The following is a 19871-nucleotide window of genomic DNA, read 5'->3' as shown; positions in this document are numbered from 1 at the left end:
ATAAATTAAAATAAATAAATAAATAAATAAAATGCAGTCTTATTTGAAACATTTTATCTTTCTTGCCAAAAAGCCTGACTGTTTTCCATGCCACTGGAAAACCCTCACTTCTGTTGCTATCATCCAACTTTCCCCTTGGTGCCTTGTCTGCCATTTTTTTGTGTCTGTCACCTCACTCCTTCCCTTCTTGTCTCTTCATTTTTGTCACTGTGTGTGTGTGTTTGCTGTTTTGGGTAAATCAATGAAGCATTGATTAAATGGGTCTATAGAGCATCGGAGCAATGAATTAACCAAGAATTGTTTCAATGAATAAGCACAATTAGTTTTTTTAAAAAACCCTCATGGTGGCCATGAAACGTTTGGAGGAGGTGAGTGCAGACAAGCATTGTGGTAAGGGGGGGAATAAAAACATTCTTGAAATGTTGGAAGCGACTTCGGCAGGAAAGGTCTTAATGCTAGACTTTAATGTGTTTGCAGACTTGAATTTAGCTCTTCTATTGAAGACAAACATGATTACCCACTTAAAACATATTTTATCACCCTTTCTCCCAAATTGGGACACAGTAGGGTCAGTGATTAATCAGGGACAAGAAAGTAGTGACTGTCTCCCTGTTCAACAGGGATAACTGGAAGGTACGCCTGATGTTCTTAATCTGTTAATCTGTAACTTTGGACCCCCTGAACCAAACTTAATTAGCAAACTCGAGTGGTATCTTCAGGACAGTCTCTGTATGATACCTTGAAATTTTGGTGCAGCTAGCTTTAAAAATGCGCCCCCTGCAGGCCAAAACGCAAAAAACATCAAAAAAACCTCCCAAAAATCAGATGGAACCGAACTTTTCAGGTATACCCAAATATTCGGGTATATCTGAATATGTTATTTGTCTTATTCAGGCATACGGAAAATGTTATGCCCAAATAAATCCAAATTCAAATTTTACCGAATATCTAGGGTATTGACCAAGCATTGGCTACCCACTTAAAACATATTTTATCACCCCCTCTCCCAAATTGGGACATAGTAGGGTCAGTGATTAATCAGGGACAAGAAAGTAGCGACTGTCTTCCTTCTCAATCGGGATAACTGGAAGGTACGCCTAACCATAATGATGACCTGCTGATGTTCCAATATCTGCAGGAAGAGTGGGCAGGTTCAGAATGTTTTGACTGCTAAATGAGTAGGTACCAAAGACATATAGGTTATAGGCATTTCAGGTAATGGATATAGGTATTTGAGTTCTTTTGCACTTTAGCCTATGCCAGTCTCATGCCTCTGACCCCAAACAAGCTAATTACCTGCAGGCAGAGGAGGAACAGAAGCTCAGTCCACAAAGATGTTCCTAACTCTCTACCCTTGCCAGCAATGAGACATGCAATACTGTTCACAATACCCTTGAGGAACTGGACTCTATAGTTTGGAGCTCGCTTGTAATTGTGGGAGAACTCCAGACTCCACCCAGAAGATGGCCTGGAAACCCTAGTTGGGAAGTGCAGGCATGCAAAAGCTCTTTTTGTGCTCCTAGTAAAATAGAGCCCCATAGCACAGAGTTGTAAGGTGTAGTTCTGTAGTCCAAACTCTGCTCATGAATTGAGTTTGATCCCAACAGAAGTTGGTTTCAGGTAGCTGACTCAACGTCAGCTCAGCCTTTCATCCATCTGAAGACAATAAAATGAGTACCCACCTTTCTGGGAGTAAAGCATAGGTGACTGCAGAAGGCAGTGGTAAACCACCACGTAAATCATAGTCTTCCTAGTGAATGTCTTGATATGATGTCACCCCTTGGGTCATTAATGATTCACTGCTAGCATAGGGAATAAACTTAACTTTTTAGTAAAAATGGTATTGCTTACAATAACACTGTAGAAATATTGACCAGAGGTTCTTCACAAAGGCATGATCCACAGAAAAGGGTCTTGTGTAGAAGCCTCAATTAAACGATTTTGAGCTGTTCAAGGTCTGGGCAATTCACTTGATTAGAATCTCAGGAATTTATTTTGTGCCAAGGAAGAATTCATGCACTTGAGATCTCATGATCCAATGGAGAACAAAAAGGCAAATCAAATGGATTTGTTTCACAGATGCCTCATAGCCAATGTTTGCAGCCTACTGTATTTTCCATATTAGAAGGCATTTGATGAGAGAAGTAGAAAGACCAAACCAATTGTGAGGAAGTTGCATCCTGTAATTCCAACAGGCAAACTCACACCAACATGACAGGTAGCTTTGATCTCTGGATGGGGAAACCGGAAAGGTTATGGAAATTTACACAACACAACATAGGAGCCAAATGGGCACTTCAAATGGTTGGAGGGCCGCATGGTAAGGAGGGAAGTTTTCCTGAGAGGTAAAAGACAAAGGGAAGGGGCATTCCATCATGGACCTAGCCCGGAGAAACATCTCTCTAGGCTTGGGGTCTGAACAGGGACAACAAGAACGTATTTATCTGAGAAACCTCTGTAACTGAAGTTTTTTTAATCTCTTTGTTTTGAATTTTCACAATAACATCCTTGAGGACTCAGCTGGATGGGAGTTTTTGAAGAAAGAACCCAATGATCATCAAAATCTAAGAATTCAAAACACTTCCTTGTCCCTTTCCAGTTATGGATGTACGGACAGGTAGAACAGATCTCTCTCATGTTAGCAGCAGAGATGCAGTTGGTGAGCTGTTTGTGGGAATGAAACCATTCACCTTTGGGCTCCTCAATAAATGTTATACCATATTAATAGTGGCAGGGTGGCATTCCCGCATGCTATTTACTTGGGTGACATTTGAAAAATGAACACCTGCTCTTAAGTCATTTGCAGGTATTTTCTCTCTGATCACAACAGGACACAATAATTGGCACTAACAATCACATCTGTGGTTTACATTTCTTCCAGAGGAAAAGTAGAGTGCCAAGTGAATGAGGACACCGATCTGTTATTCCCCTTTCTCTCAATTATCCTGTGTTTTGATAATGAGGCCATGCAAAGAGGGGTGTGTATTTATGCCACAAGTAATCAGAATCTCTCCCAACCAGACTGTGTCCATTAATGTAAATATTCGAACTAGCCCAAGCAGGCAAATTAACAACATTTGGAAATAATCAGGGAAGGTCGTTAATCCTCTGTATTTTGCCTGACGTCTCACTGACACTGTTTCAATGTTATGGCACAGCAAATGGAAATCAGAAGGAGTCTGACTGAGAAAAGAGAATGGCTGAGAAAAGAGTTGACCTGTGTCTGATAGGAACGTCAACCAACCAAATGGCTGATGTGCCCACTGAATAGGATCATCCTGACTGGCTTTTCTGTGCACAATTCTCCCTTCTATTTGATTGGCTTTGAGAGGGCTTTCCATATCTGCATAAGCACGGGTCCCATTTGTGCAAGAATTCTTTTGTTATCTGCCTGGGCACAGGCCAAGGACACAGCTTTGCTTTTACCTGCTGGCAAGCAGGCAGACAGGACTAAAGAAACTCTGTGAGACGGATGTATGGGCCCAGCCAGTGTTGCCGGGGCAAGCAGTTCCTAACCAATGATAACCTGTTGCTAGAACAAATTTGCAGGTACCTAGGGCTGTGTAGAGATTTGAGTGGGGGAGACGGGAGGACCAGGATGCCCCACTTCTGCAATAGACAGCTTGCTTGGTTTGCAGATAGCAGGAAGAGAGTCCAAGGCTTAGCTATTGTGTAGTTAAAACAAATGCACCAAACCAGTCAAGATACAGATAAAGTGACGGTGATCCCATCCTCTCTCTCTCTGAAAGAGAACTGCTGATTCAGGCTCTGACATCTCACTGTGTCTTTAATTTCACGTAAGAGGCATATGGGCCCTTTTCCATGATAGAATTTCTCCCACCTTCCGCATTTAATAGCCACGGGGAGGGGGGGGGGGAGATAGACAGTCTCCTTTTGATGTGTATAGAAATAGAGGTTTGATGTGTGCCTATTATAAAATAAAAATGGAACAGCTGGGCAGGGAGGTTCTGTTTTAATTTATCAACAGCCCATTACTTGAGGATCCAAGCAAAAGAGGGACGTACTCATTTACATGTCACGATGCTTCAATTTTTGAAAAAGGACACTTAAAAAAAATCAAACAACTTGCCTGCAATTCTTGTTTCCATTAAGACGAGCATCCCAGATGGTTGCATTGATACTATAGATGCAATTTGGTTGTGCTTCTGCAGATAGGGTGGCTCTTTGTGCCTCTCCTTAAAAAACAACACAACATATTTATTGGGTGTTTTTCTTTCTAACAACACCTCAGGCAGCTTACAACGCATACCAATACCAATAAAAATATTTAATGTAAAGACAGAAGGGGATATAGAAGGGTATAGTGTAGTCTAGTCTCATCAGATCTCGGAAGCTAATCAGGGTCAGTACTTGGATGGGAGACCACCAAGGAAGACTCAGCAAGGAAGGCAATGGCAAACCACCCAGTGGTGGAATCCAAAAATTTTAGTAATAGGTTCCCTCGCTAGCCCCCCCACTCAGCAAAGGGGGCAGAGGCGTACCTAGGCCAACCTGAGCCCTGGGCAAAACCTGAGTTGAATGCCCCCCCATGGGCAGCCACCCCACCACGACCCCAGACAATTGTTTTGCACCAGGTCATTTCTAAATCATCATCACATTATAGAAAATGCCCCAACTCACAAATCTGGACACAGCAATGGTGAAACACACAGGTTCTTTGATAGAGACTGGTGAGATAAAAGGTACGAAAGGCTGAGAATCAATGAATTGCAGTACCTGGAAGGGATTAACCCAGTTCAGGGAGTTATACTATTGAGTAAAGCGAATTGCTATATGGAACCTTCAAGTTCAAAGGCAGTATGCCTCTTGGGGAGGCGAGGGCGTGGAGATGGAAAAGCGGACCCAATTAGTAACCCCCTCTCGGCACACACAAATAATTAGTAACCCACTCTCGGGAACTGGTGAGAACCTGCTGGATCCCACCTCTGAAACCACCTATGCTTAATCGCTCGCATTGAAAACCCCATAATTGCTATAAGTTGGCTGCCCCTTGACAGCGTTTTACATACACAAATCCACAGAAAAAGATGATAGGCGTGAACTATATTCTGGAATTAGTCCAGAATCCAACAGGTCATTTATTCAGGCCACAGGGCTCTAAGGCTGCAAATTTCCATGTGGGGGGCTGCAGATCTCCAGGAATTGCAACTGATTGTAGGCAACATAAATTCCTTCTTTGTTTATTATTTATTTTAATCATGTATTCTGCTTCTCCTGAAGCAAATGGCTGCTTTGAATGGTGGATTGCATGGCACTATATCCTGCCAAGATCCCTTCCCTCCCTAAATACTGCTGTCCCAGATTCCACTCTCAAATCTCCAGGTATTTCCAAACTCAGAACTGGCAACCCTAGCATGAATCAAAGGCTGAGAGCGCACTGGCTCTTGTTCACTTTTTTAAAAGTTTGTACCTTCAAACCATGTCCAATATATGTGCCCTTTTCCCTCCCTCCCTTGCGGGCCGGGCCCCCTCTCCTTCCCTCCCCTCCCTTGCATGCCACCCATCACTCCCTCCCCTCGCTTGTATGCCACCCCTCCCCTCTCCCTCCGCTAGGGTGGGTGGGCCAGGTCCAGATGCTGGGGCCCCTCCCCTCCCCTCCCTTTCATTCCACCCCTTATTCCCTCCCCTCCCTCCCCTATATATGAAGCCATACCCTTTTTCTGATCATGACAAACTAGCTTTCCTATTATCTGGTAATGACCCCTATGTCTCCTATAAAATGGTGCTTTTTGCCCTGGCGGCCAGGAAGATCCAAGCTAAAGAGCCTTTAAAGAAAGTCATTAACCCAGTCTATTTATCTGATGTTTAGACTTGTGGTGTATACTGTTTTAATCTGTGTGTAACTAACATTTATTTTCCTGTACTTGTATTGTGAAAGTCTACCGTCATATACAATAAACGTTTCCATTCTATTCTATATCTGAAGCAAGAACAGCAAACAAAATCACAGTTAAGGTGTGATACCCTGAAAATATTGTCGGTCTCTAAGTGCTACTGGACTTGAATTTAGTTCTTCGGCTACAGGCCAGTGCAGCCACCTGCTGAAGTTACGATGTTGCAGATGATAGAAGAGTTCATAACAATATGTCCTCCAAGCTCACAGAGACTCCTGGCCATGCCCAAGATATGCCTGTTGCAGGAAGAGCAAACAAAAGGAAAGGGAAGATTTTGCAGCAAAGATAAGGTGACCAGATTTTCACCTTTTTAAACTGGGACCCGGGCGCCTCCCGCACACGTGGCTGCAGGAGCGCACTGCCTTTTGGGGCGCTCCCCAGTTTCCCGCCCTGTGACAGGGCGGGAAATGGAAGCGCCCCAGAAGGCAGTGCGGCAGCCTTCCAAAAATCGGGACAGTTAAAAACCCCCGTGGGACAAATTGGTTTAAGGCAGGACTGTCCCACCAAAAGTGGGACGTCTGGTCACCTTGAGCAAAGAGCAGTGCTCCTCTAAGTCAGGCCTCGCTGCCCCATATGACACATGCTTACCACTTATTGGTAGGGATGTCAGCCTCTGGGTGAGCTCTGGGGACCCCCTAAAATTACAGCTCATCTACAGATTACCGAGATCACGTCCGCTGTAGAAAATAAGTGCTTTGGAGGGTGGACACTGTGACATTGTATCCCATTGAGGACCCTGTTCTCACCAGGTTCCAACCCAAATCACCAGGAGTTTTCCAGCCTGGATCTGGCCACCTTAGCCCCTCTGCTTATGTGCAGAGGAGACCTGGCAACCCTATTTATTGGTTTGTTGGACTTGTTTCTGCCCCATGCTCATGATGAGAACACAATTAAAAAAACTGGCAACATGGAAATCATGTTGAGGCTGAGAAACAAATGGTGAACAAGTATATAAGTTGTGAGTTTCGTCATTTTCATTATAATCAGGCATATGTAGTAGCTGTATAATTGATCGGCTCTCGCAGAAGTTGTTTCTCAGACTAAACACGGTTTACCATTATCATCATGGGTAGGTCATGCAACATTTTAGATCAGCTACATCTACTGTATTTTCTGTTTTTTTCCACATCCAAATTTAACAGCATGTGTATCAGTTGGTGGAAATGCCTCTAGCCCGTGCATTTTTCCTCCTGTCAAGTTGCAGCTGACTTACAGTGACTCCCTACTGGCGGTTGGAAATGCAACGATTTTATTATGTAAGGAAACAGAGCAATTTTATTTGCGGGGAAGGATTTCAACATACCATCCAAAGAAGAAAACTTGGAACAATTTTCAAAGGCCAAATATTTTAGCAAGGTGGATGGTTTTTTTGTTGTTGTTAGGATTTTGGAGTCAACCAAGGAAAGCTCTAAATTTCATACATTCTGCAACATATATGTTTCTGCGGATTCCTTTTGGCATTGCTTCAGCTTCTAAAAGATATCACAAGACCATATACACGTATTGTTGAAGGCTTTCATGGCCAGATTCAACTGGTTAAATACAGACTTCTCTTTGTAATACACCTCTGAAGATGCCAGATGCAGGTGAAACATGAGGAATAAGATCTGCCAGACCACGACCACTCAACCCGGAAAACCCACCACAACCAATTATATACATGATTTATGAGCATATTGATGGTGTGGACTTATCCTAGGATGATATTATTATTGGGAATTCCACTGTTCTGGAGGTTTCAAAGGATGCAAATTTAAAACTTGGTCCACCTGATGCTAACAGAGTCTCAGTGTTCCAGCTGGCTGGCTGCTGTTCTTGCTAAAATAGAAGACCTGGGATTTTCTACAGATTCTCTAACCATGTTATCACATTTTGAAATATATAAATGCTTAAAAAAGAGAATTTTTAGCGTTAGAATTCCAAAAAGTTATCCATCACAGCAAATAAAATTTGCTCCCCCTTGAATTTAATGATTCCCAATGAACAAGGGTATCTAGCTCCACATCTAAAAATCTAATGGACCTACAACAAAGAAGAGTCTATGCTAGAGAGAGATCAAGGAGGATCAAGATTGGTAGCCATAGATCGACTTCTCCTCCATAAATCTGTCCAAGCCCTTTTTAAAGCTATCCAGGTTAGTGGCCATCACCACCTCCTGTGGCAGCATATTCCAAACACCAATCACACGTTGCGTGAAGAAGTGTTTCCTTTTATTAGTCCTAATTCTTATTATTAGTCCTAATTCTTTATTAGTCCTAATTCAAAGGGGTTCCTCGTGATAAAAGCCTATGCCGTGTAATCTAGGCCAAGATGAAACAATATTACATATCTTACTTTATTGCTCAAGATTTTGTGAAGCAAGAATTAAATATTTATCTCCTTGGTTATTAGATTTCCAAGATTTGACGGATATGCAAAAAAAATGGCCTTCCTGCTGAATAACAGTAAATTCAGTTGTTGTGAAGCAGTGCTCATGTGTGCCACTGGAACAATTCTAAGAAACCTCTGCTTATTCAGGCTAGGATGAATATTTGATGATTCGGGTAGGCCCATCAAAAATTCAGCGGCAGCATCCGTCTACATCAGCAGTGTTAACTCCACAGAAATGTGGCAACTGCTGGCAACTGTTAGTCAATGTGTCTAAACCAATGGCAGGAACAGACATGATATACATAAGTAAATAAAAGTCCTGGCAGTCTTGTTTGCTTGTAAATGCTTTCACCAATATATCTATAGCCAAGCTGCTCAGGTGGAAACAACCCACAAGCCACATATCATTATTTATCAAAACCCTGAATGACTAAAACCTTAAGATACAAAGAATTATGATCAAACAGCCAAAAGTATACGATTGTCACCTACATACCTGATCAGTTAATTTTTACTGTCAACGTCCCTTCCAGAGCTACAAACTGTATTCTGAAAGTATAAATTGAAGCGCCAGCGTGTGCAGGCTTGTCAAAGTGGAAATAAAGAAGGATGGCTTATTGAAAATTCTGAATGAAACAATTTTCAAGAGCAGGCAGATGAAGGGAGTTGCTGTCTCTGCATAAGAAACTAGCAGCGGAACTGCAGGCATGACTGCTCAGTAATTGATGGGATAATTTTCAAAGGCAGTAAAACTGCAATACCAAGGAGTCTCCAAAAGGAAATGCTATGACGACAGAGGGTCACTTTATACACACAGGGAACTCAGTGGTGGGATCCAAAAATTTTAGTAACAGGTTCCCTTGGTGGTGGGATTCAAACTGTGGTGTAGCGCCAATGGGGCTGGGTGGGGCACAACGGGGGCGTGGCCGGGCGCATTCGAGGAGTGGGAGCATTCCTGGGTGGGGAGGGCTGTGGCAACGGGGCAGCAGCAGCTGCGCGCTGGTCCTTGGCGCGAGTGAAATGAATGCTGCGATGAGCGGGCACCAGGCTGCCAGCTACGCCCGGTGCACCTCCTGCTAGACTGCTTCAAGTTCTGCGCGCTACTGCTGAGAGGAGGGGCGTAACTAAGGCAAAAATCATGTGGCAAAATCACCAATTAGTAACCCCCTCTCGGCACGCACAAATAATTAGTAACCTACTCTTGGGACCCTGTGAGAACCTGCTGGATCCCACCTCTGGGGGAGCTGCTATAGGCTGAGTCAGACCATCAGTGCATCAAGGTCCATATTGTCTGCTCAGGCTGGCATCAGTTCTCCAGGTCTCAGGTAATGGTCTTTCCAGATCAGCTGTTTTCTGATCCTCTTGGCTGGAGGTTCCAAAGATTGGACCTGGGATCTTCTGCAAGCCGAGATGAAACTCTGATGCGGAACCACAACTTCTCTGACAATAGCTGAGAAAAATAAAAGAAGAATATGATAGGCAATGCTATGGTCCCAGATCCACCAGTGCATTACAAATATGGCAGGAAAACATTATTCCTGCTCAATTTCCTGGGGAAACCGTATAGCAGTGATAGCGAACCTTTTTGAGACCGAGTGCCCAAATTGCAACCCCAAACCCACTTATTTATTGCAAAGTGCCAACACGGCAATTTAACCTGAATACTGAGGTTTTAGTTTCGAAAAAATGGTTGGCTCTGAAGCACTTGTTACTAGGGAGTAAGCTTGGTGAAGCAACCGTGCAATGCTTCAGACGGGTGACTCACGAGCCTAGGAGGGTTTACACAGAAGCAAGCCCCATTGCCAGCAACTGAGCTTACTCCCAGGTAAAGGATCTTGACTTCTCACAAAAATGCAACAGGAACAAAAAATAAATAAAAGCAGTTCTAGCAAAGACCTTGGTGTGCTTTCAAGAAATTCCTAAATGCATCTTGGTTTCTCCACCCTAGGCTTGAGCTGCCCAGGTGATCGGCAAAAAAATTGTGTCTGAGCTTTTCCCCAGTGTTTGGACAGGAACACATTTTGTTTGTTCAACCCCTTGAGCAGCAGCAGTTAGCCTGCTCCAGCCTCCAGCAGGTCCTGCATGCACCCGCCGCGTGCCCGTGTGCTCACAGAGAGGGCTCTGAGTGCCACCTCTGGCACGCGTGCCATAGGTTCGCCACCACTGGCCTATAGTATCTATTGACCTCAACAGGATTCACTAAAGAGCTCATACTTTGGCATACTAGTTGACAGAAAGGGAAACTTAGGGTCTGTGGTAAAGGCTAATCCTCAAGAGAATTACTACAGACTTCTCTCTGCATTGTGTTAGCAGGGGAGGCGTCGTAAGATGGAATTTAGTGACACTGGATGAAGGACATTGAAGAAAAGAGAGGTGTACATATTTTACCAATAGCATTCTAGAGTAATAGGGCAATGTTATCTAATGAAATAATTGGTAAGGAAGTAAGAGTAAGGAAATGTAGTGGCAAAAGGGAAAGTCGAGAAGAAAGAAATTTATTTTATTTCTATTTTTTCTTCTTTTTTATTTATTTGGATTTGCCATTTTATAAGGTTGTAAATCTATGAAATGTAATTTGACTATGTATATTTATTACTTGTGAATATGTATTTTGAAATTATGTAAATAAAAATTATTATAGAAAAAAAAGTAAAGAGAGGGTCAACAGAAGAGGCAAATGAAACAATGACTTAAAGTGAGGAAGTGTATTTATACATTTAGGCTTTCAGATCTCATTAAAAGGAAAGAAAACCTGCTGTTGTGTGGTAGAATTTTTTATTTTATTTTATTGGGCTGGGTACTAGGAAGATTAAAAGCACCTTGTGCAGAGCGATACGCTGCAGAACTGAAGTCAAAACTCTGCATGTGACTCAAGTTCGATCCTGACAGAAGTGGGTTTCAGGTAGCCAGCTCAAAGTGGACTCAGTCTTCTATCCTTCTGACGTCAGTAAAGTGAGGACCCCACTTGCTGGGGGGTAAAGTGAGGATCTAGCTTGCTGGGGGTAAAGTGCAGACCCTTGGGAAAGGGAAGGACAAACTAAACATAAGTCTGCCTAGTAAACAACATGATGTGATGTTACCCCATGGGCAGTAATCATCCAGTGCTTGCGCAGGGGTCTCCCTTTACCTTTACTAGGAAGGCTGGGATTTCAGGAGGACTCTTGACTGGAAGCTGGATGTAGCTAACTAAACCACAATACATACGCATGTAAGTTTTCTCAAATCACAACTGACTCACGAGGACCCCAGCAAGGGGCTTCCAAGGCAAATGAGAAGCAGAGGTGGCCTGCAATGGCCTTCCCCCCTGCAAAATCTTCCGTGGTGGTATCAACCATCATTGGATTCCATGATCTGACGAGACTGGGCTATACTATGCAGCCTTCCCTCCCAAATAAAGCACAGATTTATTCCAATATACTAAAATAACAGAGTCCAATTCAACCTTCAGACAAGACATGGCCACCCTTCAACAGCGGCAGCCATTGCTGAGGGGGGAGGACCAGTGAGGGCCAGAGTTTGCCCTACTATGGGCAGGGAGGGGGGCTTTAGGACACGGCTCTGCGCATGCGCACTGGCCGGGTCCTAATTGGATGGCGCTCCCGAGTGACACTTCGGGAGCGCGTCATCAGAGTGGGCCAGGCTGGGCCTATTTAAGGCTCAGCCACGTGGCCTAGGCCCACTCTGCATCCAGACGAGCAGGAAGGTCCGCACCTCCGCCCACAATCCTTTTTTGTTTTTCCAAAGTCCAGATTTCCAAACATGTCATTCCCGCTCCAGAAGAGATCCTTTATAATGAAGGATCAAATTGCAGTGAGACCTATCTTCAATCAGAACTTTTTGGAACAGTTCTTCTTTGAAAGCTACATATGTTGCTGCCAAAATCTTGAGCTGGATTCTTTCCCCTTGCTTGTAGAAGTCTAACAAAGGACGACCCCGGGTTCACTGTGCCATTCAGATAATATAGATAATTCACTCTGTAATTACGGTTCAGGTCCAACTCTGCATGCTGAAGTCACATGGGGGACTTCCTTCACCAAGAAGCTAGTGGAAAAAAAATATGCTGATTGGAAATGCCACTTCAAAATAAATTGCATTGTTAGACACTTTGAACTCAGAGCTATGAGCACTATGGGAGACATTATGTTTCCCCAGTTGGCCAAAATGATGGATTTCAGATGTCTTAATTAGGTCTGGCTCTCTAAACTATTCTGCCCAGGAGACAAACAGATATTTTCCGACATTGCTGCTTCGAACAGCTAGCAAAATGCTTCCTGATTTAAACTGGATCTTGAGTGCTCTCCTTCACAAGTAGCACAGCACATGGGATGAGCATGAATGTATATTTCCAGATTCATGCACACCCACATGAATAATCCATTCACCCAGTTATTGGGTTGGCTGGTGGACTGTGTGTACATGTAAGGATATTTGTGCCAATGTCCTGGTCACCAGTGGGGCCTTGTGTGATCTGAAAAATCACTCTTTGGGTAATTGGATGAACTAGGCCTGAGCATGTGGCTGACATTTGTTGTCATATAGAGGCAAAAAGCATGGCTGACAAATCCATTAGGCAGCAGAATGTCATCGGTATTATTTACATCACTCCTTCTAATACTGACTTGGATGACCCCGTGCCTGTCAATAGGGATTGAAATGAGACCATTGGTGTGTGTGGAATATTCAGATCCGTAGAAAAGTATTCATTTGCAAACTAAAAATGGGAGGAAAATTTCTGATGAACACTGAAGAAGAAGAAGAAGAAGAAGAAGAAGAAGAAGAAGAAGAAGAAGAAGAAGAAGAAGAAGAAGAAGAAGAGGAGGAGGAGGAGGAGGAGGAGGAGGAGGAGTTTGGATTAATACCCCACCTTTCTCTCCTGTAAGGAGACTCAAGGTGGCTTACAAGCTCCTTTCCCTTCATCTCCCCGCAACAGACACCTTGTGATATAGGTGGAGCTGAGGGAGTTCCAAAGAACTGTGACCAGCCTAAGGTCACCCAGCAGGAATGTAGGAGTGTAGAAACACATCTGGTTCACCAGATAAGCCTCTGCCACTCAGGTGGAGCTGTGGGGAATCAAACCCAGTTCTTCAGATTAGAATCCACCTGCTCTTAATCACTGCACCACATTGGCTCTCTTAGCCTCCTGGAAGCACCATTGAGGGCAGCTGAATGCCCACATATTGCCCAGCATTAAGCTTGAACATGATTTTTAGAGGATTTATGTTACGTGGCATTCATTCCTCAAACCAAATTTTATCCCCCTTCTCTCACAAGATTCTAATGGAACAGATTCTGATAGTATGGAGGGGTTCATCTTTTTTGAGCTGGTGGGCCCCCTTGGGAGTTCTTACAAGGTGTGGTAGGCACAACTACAAAATGACTGCTTCAGGAGACAAAGCTTAGGTTGCCAGGTCTGGGTTGGGAATTACCTGGAGATTTTGGGGGCGATGACTTGTGAGGATGTGGTTTGAGGAGGGGAGGAACTCCAATGGGGTATAATGCCACAGAGCCCACCTTCTATAGTGGCCACTTTTTCCAGGTGAACTGATCTCTGCTACCTGGAGATCAGTTATAATGCCATACAATCCATCCTCCAAAACAGCCATTTTTTCCAGGGGAGCTGATTTTGATCATCTGGAGTGGAGTTATAGCTGGAGATCTCCAGGTGCCTTCTGGAGGTTGACCACTCTACTGCTAGAGGGGCAAGCTACTGGGATGATGTTTTGCACGGGAAGTGATATCATACCTGCAAGACCGTCTAACCCCATATGTCCCAAATAGGCCTCTTCGTTCGGCGGAGGCCAATTTGCTGGTAGTCCCCTGCCCCTCGTCGATGCGGCTGGCCTCTACCTGGGCCAGGGCCTTTACAGCCCTGGCCCCGTCCTGATGGAATGCTTTACCATCTGCTGTCCGGGCCCTGCAGGACCTTGCCGAGTTCCGCAGGGCCTGTAAGACCGAGTTATTCCACCAGGCCTTTGGGGATGCCAGTTGCAGACTGCCTGCCCCCTCTGAAGCCCCCGCGACAGTTTTGCCATCTTCAGCATTGCTTGATTGCTGATTCCATCCATTTTTGGGCAATGCTGGCCCTCCTGGCCTTTGGGTTGGGCACCATCTGTGCATGCATCTGTGCATGTATTTTTATCTGTAATTTTTGGAATTGCTGCTATAATGTATTTTAATGAATTTTAATGTTTTATTGCTATATTGTATTTATGAGACCTTATATTGTATCTGTTTTATGTCTCATTGTACACCGCCCAGAGCCCTTCGGGGGTTGGGCGGTTTATCAAGCCTAATAAATAACAACAACAACAACAACAACAACAACAACAAACATCTGGAAGGCCTAAACTTGGACAGAACATCAGTCCACATGCTGCAGAAAGCAGCACTTCTAGGAACTGCACATATTCTACGCAAATACCTCTAATATCCTAGGTCCTTGGGAAGGACTCGATATTCAGAGATGAATTCCAGACACTTGTGCTGTGTTGTTATGTGTATAATAATAATAATAATAATAATAATAATAATAATAATAATAATAATAATAATATATTGGCATGACACCAACCTCTTCCCCCAATTTTCCATCCACCATCCTGACCCCTCTTGACGGATGACACATCTGGAGTTCCAGTTGTGGAACATCAGAGTCACTTCCCCAGAGCTATTGTCTACATTCCTCCTAGGAAGAAATTGTATTAGTTCAATAAGGCAGTTCCTGAAAGACAGGAGGAAAGAGAGCAAAAATCTACCGTGCTGTTTTCGGTCTGCCTGCCATTTCCAGAGCCCATTTCCTTGAGCCTCGCCACACACCTTGCTAAGCAATCAACTGCAAAAGAGCAATTCCTTGACAGAAAATGACTCTGGCAGGCCTGTTCAATGCGCCATCCACACCGTTATAGGCATTGCCAACACTTAACCCCGGGTCATATTGCATCGAGACGAAGCATGTTAAATGTTACCTGAGCAAAACGATCAGACTCTTGGCGACGGAAAGACGGGAGATGGATTATAAGGTGCATCTAAAGGCCTGTTTGTTAACAGAAGCAGTTTTAGAATCAAACCTGGATTTGTCTGTTATTTTTTGTAAGTGCAAATTCAGCCCACAGATTAAATGCCTCACTAACATAGAAAAGAACAACTCTTCATTTATTTGCTTCATTCAAGCTCCACCTTTCTCCTCAATGGAATCCTAAAAGGGCTGACATCGTGTTCTTTTCTCCTCCATTTTTTCCCTCTCAGAACAACATGGTGAAGTAGGTTAGCCTGAGAAGATGGGACTAGGCCAAGGTCAACCCAGCATTCCAAAGCAGAATCAGTTTTGTTGGCCATTGTTTCATGGTAAGCAAGTGGACAAACTAAGCCACCCTAAGGTGCTACTGGTCTTCTAAATAGATTGGAATAAGTATTTGGAGGCTGCTGGAAACTAAGGCCCTTTCCGCACGGGCGCTGTGCAGGGGTGCGTCGACATAAACAATGCTGACGCACCCCCCGGGACTGTTTGCAGACTGGAGCACCAGCTCTGCGAGTGCTTGATGAGCCAGGGGCATCGTCCAGCAACTCTCTGCACGGCAGCTGGAAGCCGAAGGAGGCGAGAATCGCGGCATTCAGGGATGGTGGTGGTGGTGGTGGGGAAATGGCGCCTTCTTTCCTGGCCACTTCCCAGGGTGAGGTAGGGCAGGGTTGCCATCTTCAGTTTGAGAAACTCCTGAAGTTTTGTGTTTTTTTAATAATTAATTTTTTGTTCAAATAATCTCAACATACATTTTACAAGTATTACAAAGTGTACAATCATTCCCATTAATCTTTTTTGTAATACAGTGATCCACTTATTATAAAAATCACACATCTTGTTAATTTATCTTATCAAATTCCATAGACCAGGAGCTATTATGTCTTATCTATTTTAATATTCAGTAGGAGAGATTGTTGCACTGTTTTCTTCATTAATATATTTTGTCCAAAGTTCCCAGTTTTGTTTGTAAATGGCATAAGGCAAATGTTGTGCCTTAACAGACCAGGTGATCGGGAGCAACAGCTGCAGAAGGCCATTGCTTTCACATCCTGCATCTGAGCTCCCAAAGGCACCTGGTGGGCCACTGCGAGTAGCAGAGAGCTGGACTAGATGGACTCTGGTCTGATCCAGCTGGCTTGTTCTTATGTTCTCATGTTGTATTTGATGGGCCATTCTGTCTGATATGTATAATTGTTGTACCTTGTCTTTCCAGTCCTCTATTGTTGGCAATTTGTCTGTTTTCCATAACTTTGCTAAAGCCATTCCTGCTATTAACATGTGATACCTCACATGTATATGTGGTTTTATTATGTTGCAAGAGGATAGCGCTGGACCCTGCAGGAGACTCAAAGGGGCTTACAATCTCCTTGCCCTTCCCCCCTCACAACAAACACCCTGTGAGGTAGGTGGGGCTGAGAGAGCTCCGAGAAGCTGTGACTAGCCCAAGGTCACCCAGCTGGCATGTGTGGGAGTGCACAGGCTAATCTGAATTCCCCAGATAAGCCTCCACAGCTCAGGCGGCAGAGCTGGGAATCAAACCCAGTTCCTCCAGATTAGATACACGAGCTCTTAACCTCCTACGCCACTGCTGCTTCAGATCAGCTCAGCTTTGAGCAAACATAACCTCAGCCATGGTGGAGCTCCTTCTGTGGAATGGATAGAAGCTGCTAGGAAAGACGTCCTATAGACAATGGCTGCTCTCTCACAGGAGTCTTATTTCAAATGGTGGGGCAGTAAAGTAAGTAGAGCTGCCTGGTCTTTTGCATGGAGGCATACTTTGTCTTAAGCCATCCATTATGACTTCTGAAAGGCCTCCCCTAATAAAACTTAATGAGAATGACATAAAGTACCAAGGCCTGCCAATTAGCCATCTGGGCTCTTGGTAGTTCATTAGCTGTCCTGTCATCCAACATTCGCTCATTATGGCATCTTCCGTGGTTGAGATTTTTCAGAGGAAAGTTTTGCAAGCCACGGTAAGTCAAGTGCACATTAGCTTTGTCATATCAGAGCCTTTGAGCACTCTAATTTGGGGCAAGAGGAAGGGGCTTATTATCGAGGGGTTTTTTCCCCTTTTGGGCAACTCTTAAGGAGATGGAGTTCAATTCTAGCCATCGTTCAGTACAAAGAGAAGCTTCATTTTTTCCCAGTCTGGGTATATATTTTGCACAGCCTGTGATGCTCTGAGTGCAATCCAGTCAAAGGAAAGTAATTTGAGACTGCAATGTACTTAGTAAGGCTTTTATTGGAGCCAGCATAGATATGGCTCAAGCTGTGACTCTTGTTCATGCTTCAAGCACCTCCCAGACTCAACTATACAGAATTTCTCTCTGGAGTTCTCTTGCCATGCCTCAGCCTTTTACATAGCTGAACTAACGTCTGCTCAAAAAATTATCCCTTCTTGCATCTTTAAGACTATCTTATGCCTCCCCTTCAAACCATAAGAGGGGTTGTGGCTTGGTGGTAGAGCATCTGTTTGGTATGCAGATCACGGGTTCAATCCTTGGCATCTCCACTGGAAAGTCCCAGGTAGAAGGTGATGAGAAATACCTTTGCCCGAGACTGCAGACAGCCACTGCCAGTCAACACTGACTGTTGAAGACAGAGCATAAAGGCTGAGAACTTCCCCTGATGTGCCTCCTAGCACTGGTATTCCAAGATTTACTAGTTCTGAATGTGGAGGTTTTCTGTAATCACCATGGCTGATAGCCACTGATTAGCCACCAATCTCTAATCCCCTTTAAAAGCTGTCAATCCCTGTCTACTCTTGTGGCTACAACTACTTCCTGTTCATATATATACAGGGTGAGTGGATGGAGTTAAATCCAGTCTCTTCCCATAATGTATTCTAGTAGGATCATAGAATCAAAGAGTTGGAAGAGACCACAAGGGCCATCAAGTCCAACCCCCTGCAATGCAGGAACACACAGTCAAAGCACTCCTGACAGATGGCCATTCAGCCTCTGTTTAAAAAACCTCCCAAAAGGAGACTCCACCACACTCCAAGATAGTGCATTCCACTTCAAGATAGTGCATTCGAACAGCCCTTGTTTTTTCCTGATGTTTAGGTGGAATCTCTTTTCCTTCACCTTGAACCCATTACTCCTGGTCCTAGTCTCTGGAGCCATAGAAAACAAACTTGCTCCCTCACCAACATGGCATCCCTTCAAATATTTAAACAGGGCTACTTGAAGCATTTTCTCAAAGACTACTTTATATGCCCAAGTAAGAGAAACAGGTATGAAAGTGAGGGTAGCTGGGTTTAGCTGCCCCTGCCTGCACATTCCATTTTAGGTTTTTGGTTTTTTAAAAGATTCTCCACCATCCCACTTAAGTTTCATGGGAAAGGAGGGAAAAACCTGATCATGAAGGTTTTGTACCTCCCTGTGTGTTATGCAAGTGAGATTTTCTTGCAGAAGAATGCTTTCTCTTATCTGTCGAAAATGCGGCAAGGAGAATCTCTTTGGCAAACACTACAACCCCTAAGAATTTCATCCCAGTAGGCTGAGGGAAAGATTTGTAGCTGGAAATCAATAGAGATATAAAAATGTTACACCTTTTTAATCAAAGTCTCCAAAGGATGTAGCGACGGCCAAAGGCACAGACAGCTTTTAAAAGCGGATTAGACAGATTCGTGAAGGACAGGTGTGACAATAACTGCTAGCCATGGTGACTAAGAAATCCTCCATGTTTAGAGGCAGTAAACCTTAGAATACCAGTGCCGAGGGGCAACATTGGGAGGAGGCCGGATGTTCTTAATCTGAAGACTGTTCAAATTAAAATATAAAAACTGAAAATTACAGGGGGGAAATCTGAGCTGATCCCTAATATTAACCCGTCTGCTTTCTAATGTAGACACCTTGCCAGTGATAATATTTTATAATTTGGCGAAAACTGAAGATCATTTTTCCTCTGAAATTATTTTGAAGCAACACTTCATTTTCTTAATGCTTGGATTATTACTTTGTTTTGCAACATGATGTATTTCTGCAAACTGAAGAAATGTTCCTACAGTTCACATCGTACTAATTCATTAACAGTAAGTTAAAAAATGAATATTATGCAAATAGACATTGCGCAGTTTAATTTCCATTTGTACCAGCTGTGTCTAATTTTCCCCGTTACTTAATACGGGACTTCCTGAATTAAAAAGAGGGAGAAATATTGTTAACACAAAAAGCTTGACATCATTTTTCACTCATCTGGAAAACAGTATTTACCATTAACCAATTCATTAAGGAATTAGTACAGTGGTGGCGAACCTATGGCACTACAGATGTTCATGAACTACAGTTCCCATCAGCCCCTGCCAGCATGATGGGAATTGTAGTCCACGAACATCTGGAGTGCCATAGGTTTGCCATCGCGGAATTAGTAAAATGAAATTATACACCAGATTAGAGTGGGTGTCGTGAGCTCCCCAGCAGTCAACCAGGATTCCTCAGATGAGGAATACTCAGAGGTGGGATCCAGCAGGTTCTCACAGGTTCCTGAGATTAGGTTACTAATTATTTGTGTGTGCTGAGAGGGGGTTACTAATTGGTGATTTTGCCACGTGATTTTTGCCTTAG

This window comes from Sphaerodactylus townsendi, linkage group LG06, assembly GCF_021028975.2.
Source record: "Sphaerodactylus townsendi isolate TG3544 linkage group LG06, MPM_Stown_v2.3, whole genome shotgun sequence".
Taxonomy (NCBI): Eukaryota; Metazoa; Chordata; class Lepidosauria; order Squamata; family Sphaerodactylidae; genus Sphaerodactylus; species Sphaerodactylus townsendi.
The sequence above is the reverse complement of the archived record's forward strand: the minus strand, read 5'-3'. Positions refer to the sequence as shown.